Here is an 8,012-nt window from a genome sequence, read left to right on the forward strand (position 1 = left end):
CAGTGCCCATTCATTATGTAGCATACTTGCTAGAGGAAGCACTGAGGACAAAAAAGGTGCCCTTAGCAGCTTTCACAGTGAAACTCTGAAGGGTGCAAATATGGAGCTGAATTAGTATTCGCTCCTGCATGAGATGAGGATGGAAAGGCCTCCTCAACATTCCCCTTTCTAGTGCTCTCATGCAGGAGCTCACATAATCTGGCTTTGTCTCTCCTACTGAGTGCTAGATAGGCACTTGAATCTGTTACTGCTTCGGGCTTGTGAACAGCAAAACAAAATGAATGAGGGCTACTCAGCTCGTGTGTATGGAACCAGTTTAATGGAAAACAAGCAATTTTAATCACATCTCAATAGCAAGTGAGCTTTCATGCTTCCAAATCTATCAGCAGGCCAAATTGCCCCACATCCGCAATTTGCAATACAAGATAACTTTTGTTAGGTTGGTTGGTTTTACAGAGAGCAATGGTACTGAGAGCTCAGGGGCCATGTTATTGATCAACTTTACCCAAAAGAACTACTGTGATGTGAATTCATTATTCCATTCACTATCTACTATATATTTGAGAGTATTTGGTTGTCTGTGAGTGTATCTGTCTGTCTGTCTGTTCAAGAGCTCTTCCTAAATACAACTTCTTTTTACCATAACTTAAAGATTTAGGTCAGGTGTATAACCACACCCATAAGGTCCACTTAAGGTGCGCAGCTCCAGCTACGTAAATAACATAGTTGGAGTCAATGTACTTAAGCTGAGCTTGGCGTGGCTCCACAGAGGGAGGATGACAGGAGCAAATGCTCCTGTCAACTTCCCTTACTCCTCATGAATTGAGAAGTGCTGGTGTCACCCTGGGGTATCCTTGATGTTCTATTTAACAGGTCCTTACTAGACGCACTGTATCAAATGCCAGAAGATCCATCTCCAGCATGGTAAGTATAGATGTGGCTTAAAGAAAGGTAAGGGGTTGGTTGTGCCAGGAAGATGTGCCTGGAATGGGATTGCTTATGAAATCATACAGAAAAGAGACGAGGCAGGTGAAAGGGTCTGCTTCAGTCCTGAGCCTCCCACCACCCTTTAGGGAGGGCAGGGGGGCTGAAGCTGCTGCAGAGCACAGGGGGCAGATGAGCATGGACCTGTCCCAGCTGGGGAGCATGTGCCCCTCCACTTGCTCTGCCTGCTGGATCTGCAGTGGCCACAGAGAGGTGCTTCTTACCTGGCCCCAAGCTGCTACAGTGAGAGAGGGCTGGGGTTGTCCTCTCTCCCTGGAGCAGCCTGCACACTGAACCCCTCATCCCTAGCCCCACCCCACAGGAATGATTAACATGAAGGAAAAATTAATTAAGTTAAGGACCCAAGCAATGCCAGGTAAATCTTCTAGTATCTGTGTGTGGATCTATGGCTTGTTCTCAGGGGCAAATCATGAAAGGATACAGAGTGGGGTGGATTCCATCTGCTTCCTAGGCGACAAAGCAGCTCCCTCTGCACAAACTGCTCTGTAGACACCACTGTAGCCTAACAATTGGAATAGTCCCCATCAGCTTGTTTGTGCACTCTCCATTACAAAATCCATGTGCCAATGCAGCCTTGGGCCTCCTGGACCCCACCTCACTCATCCCGCATATTTCTACCCAGGGAACTTCCACAGGATTGCTCAAGAAATGGAAGTGCATTTCTATTTCCCTACCACACAGCCAGACCTCCCTCCTTTCCCTACTCCATCCCCCACACTTTTTTTTTCATGAAGGGGTTTTTGAAAGTAAGTGTTGTTTAACCACATGTCTAAAAAACTAAGGGAAGGTTTAGTTGTATTCTGAATCAGTATTTCTACGACAGTCCCTATAAAAACATCTGATAGTATAAGCAAAATGTCTAATATCATTTTAAATACAATTTAAAAACAATATGTACAATCCCTCCTTCCACCGTGTCATGCAAGCCGTTAATAACCAGTCATAATACAGTGCAATTAAAATGAAAGTAAGGAGGGTAGGCTCAGGGTATTGGTAAGGGAATACAGAGAATTTCACCCCTAGGTCACTCTTGGAATCCAGCCCAGGGATCGAATGTTTATTCCATTTAATTGGTGCTGGATTGCTCATTTGAAGTGAGTTGGTGGTCTCAAACCGGTTCCCAGTGAGCAAGTCTCCAAACTAAAGCACATTCTCAAACCTGGTACTGTTAACATAGGCACAAAATGCAGGAGAAATAGGCATGGAGATTAAACTAGCCTCTTCCCCCTGCTGACAGTCCATACAATTCAGGGAATGAATCACATTGGTTCGGCACTGTGACAGCATTGCCCCTTCCTGTCCCATGATCTGGTCAAGGAAACTTCATTTACAAGCCCAATGGTATGATGCCTTTAATAAGTGCTAAGGGCCTGATTGAAAGCCAAGATTCTGATATGACTTCAGTGGCCTTTGGATCAGGCCCTTAAAAAACCCCAATTAACAAAAGGCAAAAAAATGCTACTTTAAAAAGCAAATGTCAGAAATACCAATGCTGCTCAGCGTTTGTCATCTCTCTTTGTGATATAACTTTGGCATCTCAGGGTCTGGAGCTCTCCCCCCTCCATGATCATCACTGGGAGTCACACTAGCTTCTAACAATTAATGGGATTGTGTGTGTGTATGTGTGTGTGTATGTATACACACACACAAATACTAATTCACTTCTGTAATGACAATTGCACCACTGAATTTTTATATATTTATAGGATCAGGCTCCAGAATGTCCCAGCTTAAGCAACAGTGACAGCAGCCAGGATAGTCTCTCTCACTGGGTGTTGTCTTTTTTCTTTGTCATTTATGAGTCTACCACCATTGGTTCTGAGGTAAGCACAAGAAGCTATTTTCATTGGATACTGAAAAATGCTGTCTACCTTTAAAAGAAATATTTCCATGTATGTTCATGCAGCACTTATTATTCTACTGCCTGCTGTATATGTTGCTATGCATGTTAAAAATACAGTCAAGTTGATTAGTCAATCAAGGAACACTTAACCATGGAAAACACCCATCTGTACCTCATGGACTTTTCTGTCAACATTCAAACTAGAATATGGTGAATGGCTTTTGCTATGACAAAACCCATGTGATTCTATGCTACATCTCATTACTGAACTTTTCTGCAGTAAGAACAGTGGGATTCCTTCGGCCAAGCCCTTCAACAGGAATTCCAGGCCCCTGGAAAGAACAATCAATAGGCCCCCCCATCCCTCTCCTCAAATATAGTCACGATCCCACCCTCACCCAGTGAAAACCTGAACACCATCCCTGGACCAGAAGACCCGCGGGTCAGTCAGAGCCTCATCCCCCACCTTCCCAGAGAACCCCGGGCCAGCCACAAACCCGTCTCCTACTTGCCTATAGGATCCCCTTGCCAGCTATAGCCACACGTCTCCTCCCTCCCCCAGATTTAACCCTGGGTATTTCATAGACTCATAGAAGAGGGAGGGACCTTGAGAGGTCAAGTCCAGTCACATGCATTCATGGCAGGACCAAGTACCATCTACACCATCCTTGACAGGCATTTGTCTATCCCGCTCTTTAAAATCTCCAATGAGGGAGATTCCACTCCCTCCCTAGAATTTTTTCTTTTAATTTTCAAGAATAAGACTTTATTGTTTTAGGATTTCTTATGTATCCAAACTAATCAGTTATGTGTCACAGGATGAGTAACATAAAGAGGCATAACATAAACATAAAGTATTGCTTAACCATTTGTAACAGCAACCAATCAGAAAATTTCCCTGGAACATACATTTCAACATAAATTTCCCTGGAATGAGTCCAGACGCTCATAATCTTGGGGTAGGAAAAGGTGAACAGAAACAGTTTGGCTTTCATTCTAAACAGAAAAATACTTCTCAATCCACTTTAATGCAAAATCTGAAAAAGTGGAGGCAGAAGTTCAGAGTAAAGTATAGTCAAAGAAAACACTACAGGGCAAGTATCCAGAAAAGGGCTGGGTCAGTGTATCACATGACACTGTCTCTTATTCTTAAATTAAACAAACAAGCTTTATGGAGAACTGACAGAAATCTGTGTGTTCCAGGATCACAGCTGTGTTTGAAATTGTACCATTTGATAAATTAAAAAATAATCTTCTTTCACATCAATCTTTTCTTCTTCAGCTTAATAAGTTTTTGTTTTCTTCTATAAAATCCCACTCCCTGGCAGAGACTAAAAGAAAATCCACAATATCAGGAAACCCACTTGTTGTAAAATATACAGAGAAACAGTGTCTGCTTCCTTTTCCCTTCCAACACCCTACTTTGATCTTTGGACATAGGAGTCCTGCTGAAAGAAGTTGTCTCATAGTTTATAAGAATCAATGAGTCAGATCCACTTGGAATACCAAATATACATTGTGTTTTTAAAAAGATTGAAAAATCTGATATTAATTCCATATTGCTCTCCAATCCAGGAATACAAATAACTTTCAGGGAATATTTCCAATGCTGCACAATCTGGATCTGCATATACCAATTTTTCTACTGTTTCCAGCCTGGGGTCTACCAATCCTTCATGCTGAAACAATGCAGCGGGGATAGGTGATAGGAAAGCCAAGACAACCTTCAGGCTATCAAACTGTTACACCTCAGCAACAATTGCTAACCTTATGAGAGAACCAGCCTCTTCATAATTAGCTCTGTCTTAGTGATAGTTCTATTGCCCCTAGTGAAGACATTTACTATTAACATTACTAGCAAAAATGAAGAACCTTTGCTATCTCAGGGCTAAGAACGCAGGGCCTGACAACTCACATTTTATTAAAAATGTCCATTTTTCCGAAAAAACTTGAGCTACGTCCACACGGCAATTGCATTCTTTTGAAAGAACAGAGGGTTTTTTCCGACAGTGGGAATCCTCTTTCTACGAGGAAGAAGTCTTTTTCCAAAGAGCTCTTTCAGAAAAAGGTGTGTGTGGACGGGGAAGAGGGTTTTCTTTTGAAAGAAGAGGCCTCCAGGAAATAACACAGGTGCCCTGGTGGCCACTCCATTCAAAGTAACCACAACTCTATAATTCCTGTCTCCTGGCAACTCTTAAAGCTGCAGGCACCCGGGACAAGCCTATGGCAGGAAGCCAGCCTGAGAGCAGCAACCCTGACCGCGCGGCTCTCCCTGCCACAGGCCTGCTTACCCATGGCGGAGCCACAAGCCCCCTCCTCCTTCCCCCGAAACTGCTCTGGTCCTTGTAGGGAGCACGAGCAGGGCTCCCAGGACCCACCCAGGAGGACCCTGTGCTCGGATGGATGGGCAGGGCAATCACTATACCTATAAATCCTGGGGATCTGGCAGCTAGGAAGCATTGTTTCTGCTACCCCTATGAATCCTGGGGATCTGATCCCAGATGGTCATTATGGTCCTTGCCACCTTGGCTAGCCCTAGGGATCTGGTGGACAGACCAACAGCCCTAGGGATGTAGTGGCCAGGCAATGCGGCCCCTGCTGCCCCCACAAGCCCTGGGCTTCCAGGGGGCAGGCAGCATGGACCTCGCTACACTGTTTAATTCTGGGGACTGTAGCATCCTTCACTCCAGCCAGCCCCAGGGATCCAGCAGACAAGCCAGCCCTGAGAATTGGGTGACCAGGAAGAACAGTTGCCAAACCCAAGTATTGGGCAGTTGGCCCTGTGGTGGCTTCACTACCAGCCCCAACTCTCCTCATACCCTGCACCCTACATGCTGCTGCCCTGAGCACCTAAACCCATCCAAGCATCTGCTCTCACTCCTGCAGCCCCCGACCCTGTGCCCTGAGCCTCTGTACCTCCCAACCCCCTGACCAGACTCCTGCAGCTCCCCCATCCCCACCCCTTGCCTTCAGCCCTCCACACCAAGCCACGCTTCAACCCCCTACCCTGAGTCCTACACACTCCGTCCTACACTTAAATTTCTTACAGGTACTGTTCTATCACAACTCCTATGGGAGAGGTTTGCAATACATCAGTACCTGTAAGAAATTTAAATAGCTTCCTCCCCTTCTCCACCCTCCCCCCATTGGTTGGATATATTTTATGGTAGAATAATCACCAGCATTTTGGGGTGTATTTGCCCTATTTCTCATCAGTGTGACTTGAATTCGGTGTTCTCAATTATGACCCATGAAGGTACAGTTACAAGCTCACAAAAACTTTAACTGAGTTCTTTCTTGTGTTGTTTTCCTTTATAGAGTCCTGACAATGTACGATTGATTGCTGTGTATGGAAAAAGTTTCGGGAGAGGTGCATGGACACAGTTTGTCTATTGTTTCTTCATCTTTGTCCTACTTATCAAGAAGCTATGAGCAGAGTCATAAATGTTGCATATCTATGTTGCTCCTATGGTGGCTCTTCTGTTCTCATATGATTTTAACATTCTGATATATGTATATATGGGGACTGGTAAGCATAGACAGATACAATATTTCTGACCTTTGCACTTCAAAGGCTGAACCAAAAAAAATACATAAACAAGTTACAGTTTCAGATCTCCCCAAAATGGATATTTTTTCTCTCAATGAAATGTGGGGAAAAAACAAAACTTTTAAGATAAAATTAAAGATGGACCCCCAATAGAGGGTTTTTTTTTACCCTTTTTCTTCTTAAATAAATCTAGCTAAATTTCACAATGAAACATCATTTCAAAATAAGGAGTGTGAACATTCTACTTCAAAGTGCTGAAATGGAACATTTCAAAATGGTTCCTGTATTTTCCTGTCCAAAAGTGTATGTTTGTTTGTGTGTTGCAAATAAACCTCTACTCTGAAAATTTTCTTCCAGCTCTCACAGCAAATTACTTAAGGATATGCTTAGGCTTTAAACATGGTGCTAACCGCATTGGCTGCAGTGGGAATATTCACACACTTAAGGCATGAGTGTTTTGCTACATCAGGCCTGTTGTAATATTAATGTCCCTTGGCTTATCTAATTTTACATTTTCTATTTTAAAAGTTCAAAGGCTTGATATCTCTCGCCGATACACACAGGTATGCACCAGCACTTATCTTTTAAAATCAGCAGCCACATAAAATCACAACAACCATAGTTATTAGTTAATGGCAACATGACCTTACAGTGTATATCTAAGAACAAGAGCAAGCCCTGAGTATTTTCAGCTGAATTAACAGATGCATACTGATCCTCAAATTCCTAAAATGAGACAAGTCATTTTTGTCTAAAAGGAAGACCGAGAACATGTTTCAAACTAAGAAGACACCTTCTTGCAGAACACCCATGTAGCATTTTGCTGGCAATTAATTTGTCACTATAAAGCAGAATGCTAGAGACTTTAGAGATTTCTTTAGAAAATGCTCTATTCTTTCTTCTTTGCACTGCTTGAAATCATAAACACTCTCCAAGAATTATTTTTAAGTGCAGTGTAAAAATGTCCGAGTTGAACATTCATTGAGCTTTAGGGCCAGATCCTGTCAGATCTTAAGCATGTTGTATGAATTGCTGGGAACTTTCAATGGCTTTAGAAGGCAAAAGGGGTTCACGACTCTTAGCACCTTGCAGGACTGGGCCTTAAGACACTTCACATGCTTGTTTAAACTATATTGTAATTCTTGGTCTGCCTAAAGGACAAGAAAATTATTCATTTTCCAAATGTTAAAGAAAACAGTCTTGTTTTTGATAGAAGCACTAATTGTATTGCTATTGATTCACATGAGAAGCAATTTACAAAAGACCATTCTGATGTAATTTATTAAAAAAAAATAAGAAAACATGAGAAGGTGAATTTTTAGAGAGACAATTGCATTGAACCATAAATAACTAGTTATATTCCTGTATCGCCAGGAATGTATGTTCTTTATTTATATCCCTTATTTCATAGATCTCTTATCCCTTATTTCATAGAGGGATAAGGGATCTTTCAGAAAAGGCTTTATTTTCTGCAAGATCAGCATCTAGACTGGCGCTTTTTTCCGACAAAGCTCCGTGCGGAAAAAAAGCGGCAGCCATCTTTATGCTAATGAAGCAGGGGAGATTTAAATCCCCGTTTCATTAGCAATTGTGATACGTCTAATTTACATCCCT

The 8,012-nt window shown here is 42.6% G+C and overlaps 1 long non-coding RNA gene across 1 annotated transcript; it reads left to right on the top strand.

The window, feature by feature from the left end:
• Positions 1-562: 562 nt before the first annotated feature.
• On the top strand, positions 563-6,994 carry LOC142830846 (uncharacterized). The gene is made up of 3 exons (XR_012906371.2): positions 563-924; positions 2,712-2,828; positions 6,167-6,994. It is a non-coding gene; the product is annotated as an uncharacterized LOC142830846 (long non-coding RNA).
• Positions 6,995-8,012: the final 1,018 nt, after the last annotated feature.

Source organism: Pelodiscus sinensis, chromosome 10 (assembly GCF_052426305.1).
Source record: "Pelodiscus sinensis isolate ZL-2025 chromosome 10, ASM5242630v1, whole genome shotgun sequence".
Lineage (NCBI taxonomy): Eukaryota > Metazoa > Chordata > Testudines > Trionychidae > Pelodiscus > Pelodiscus sinensis.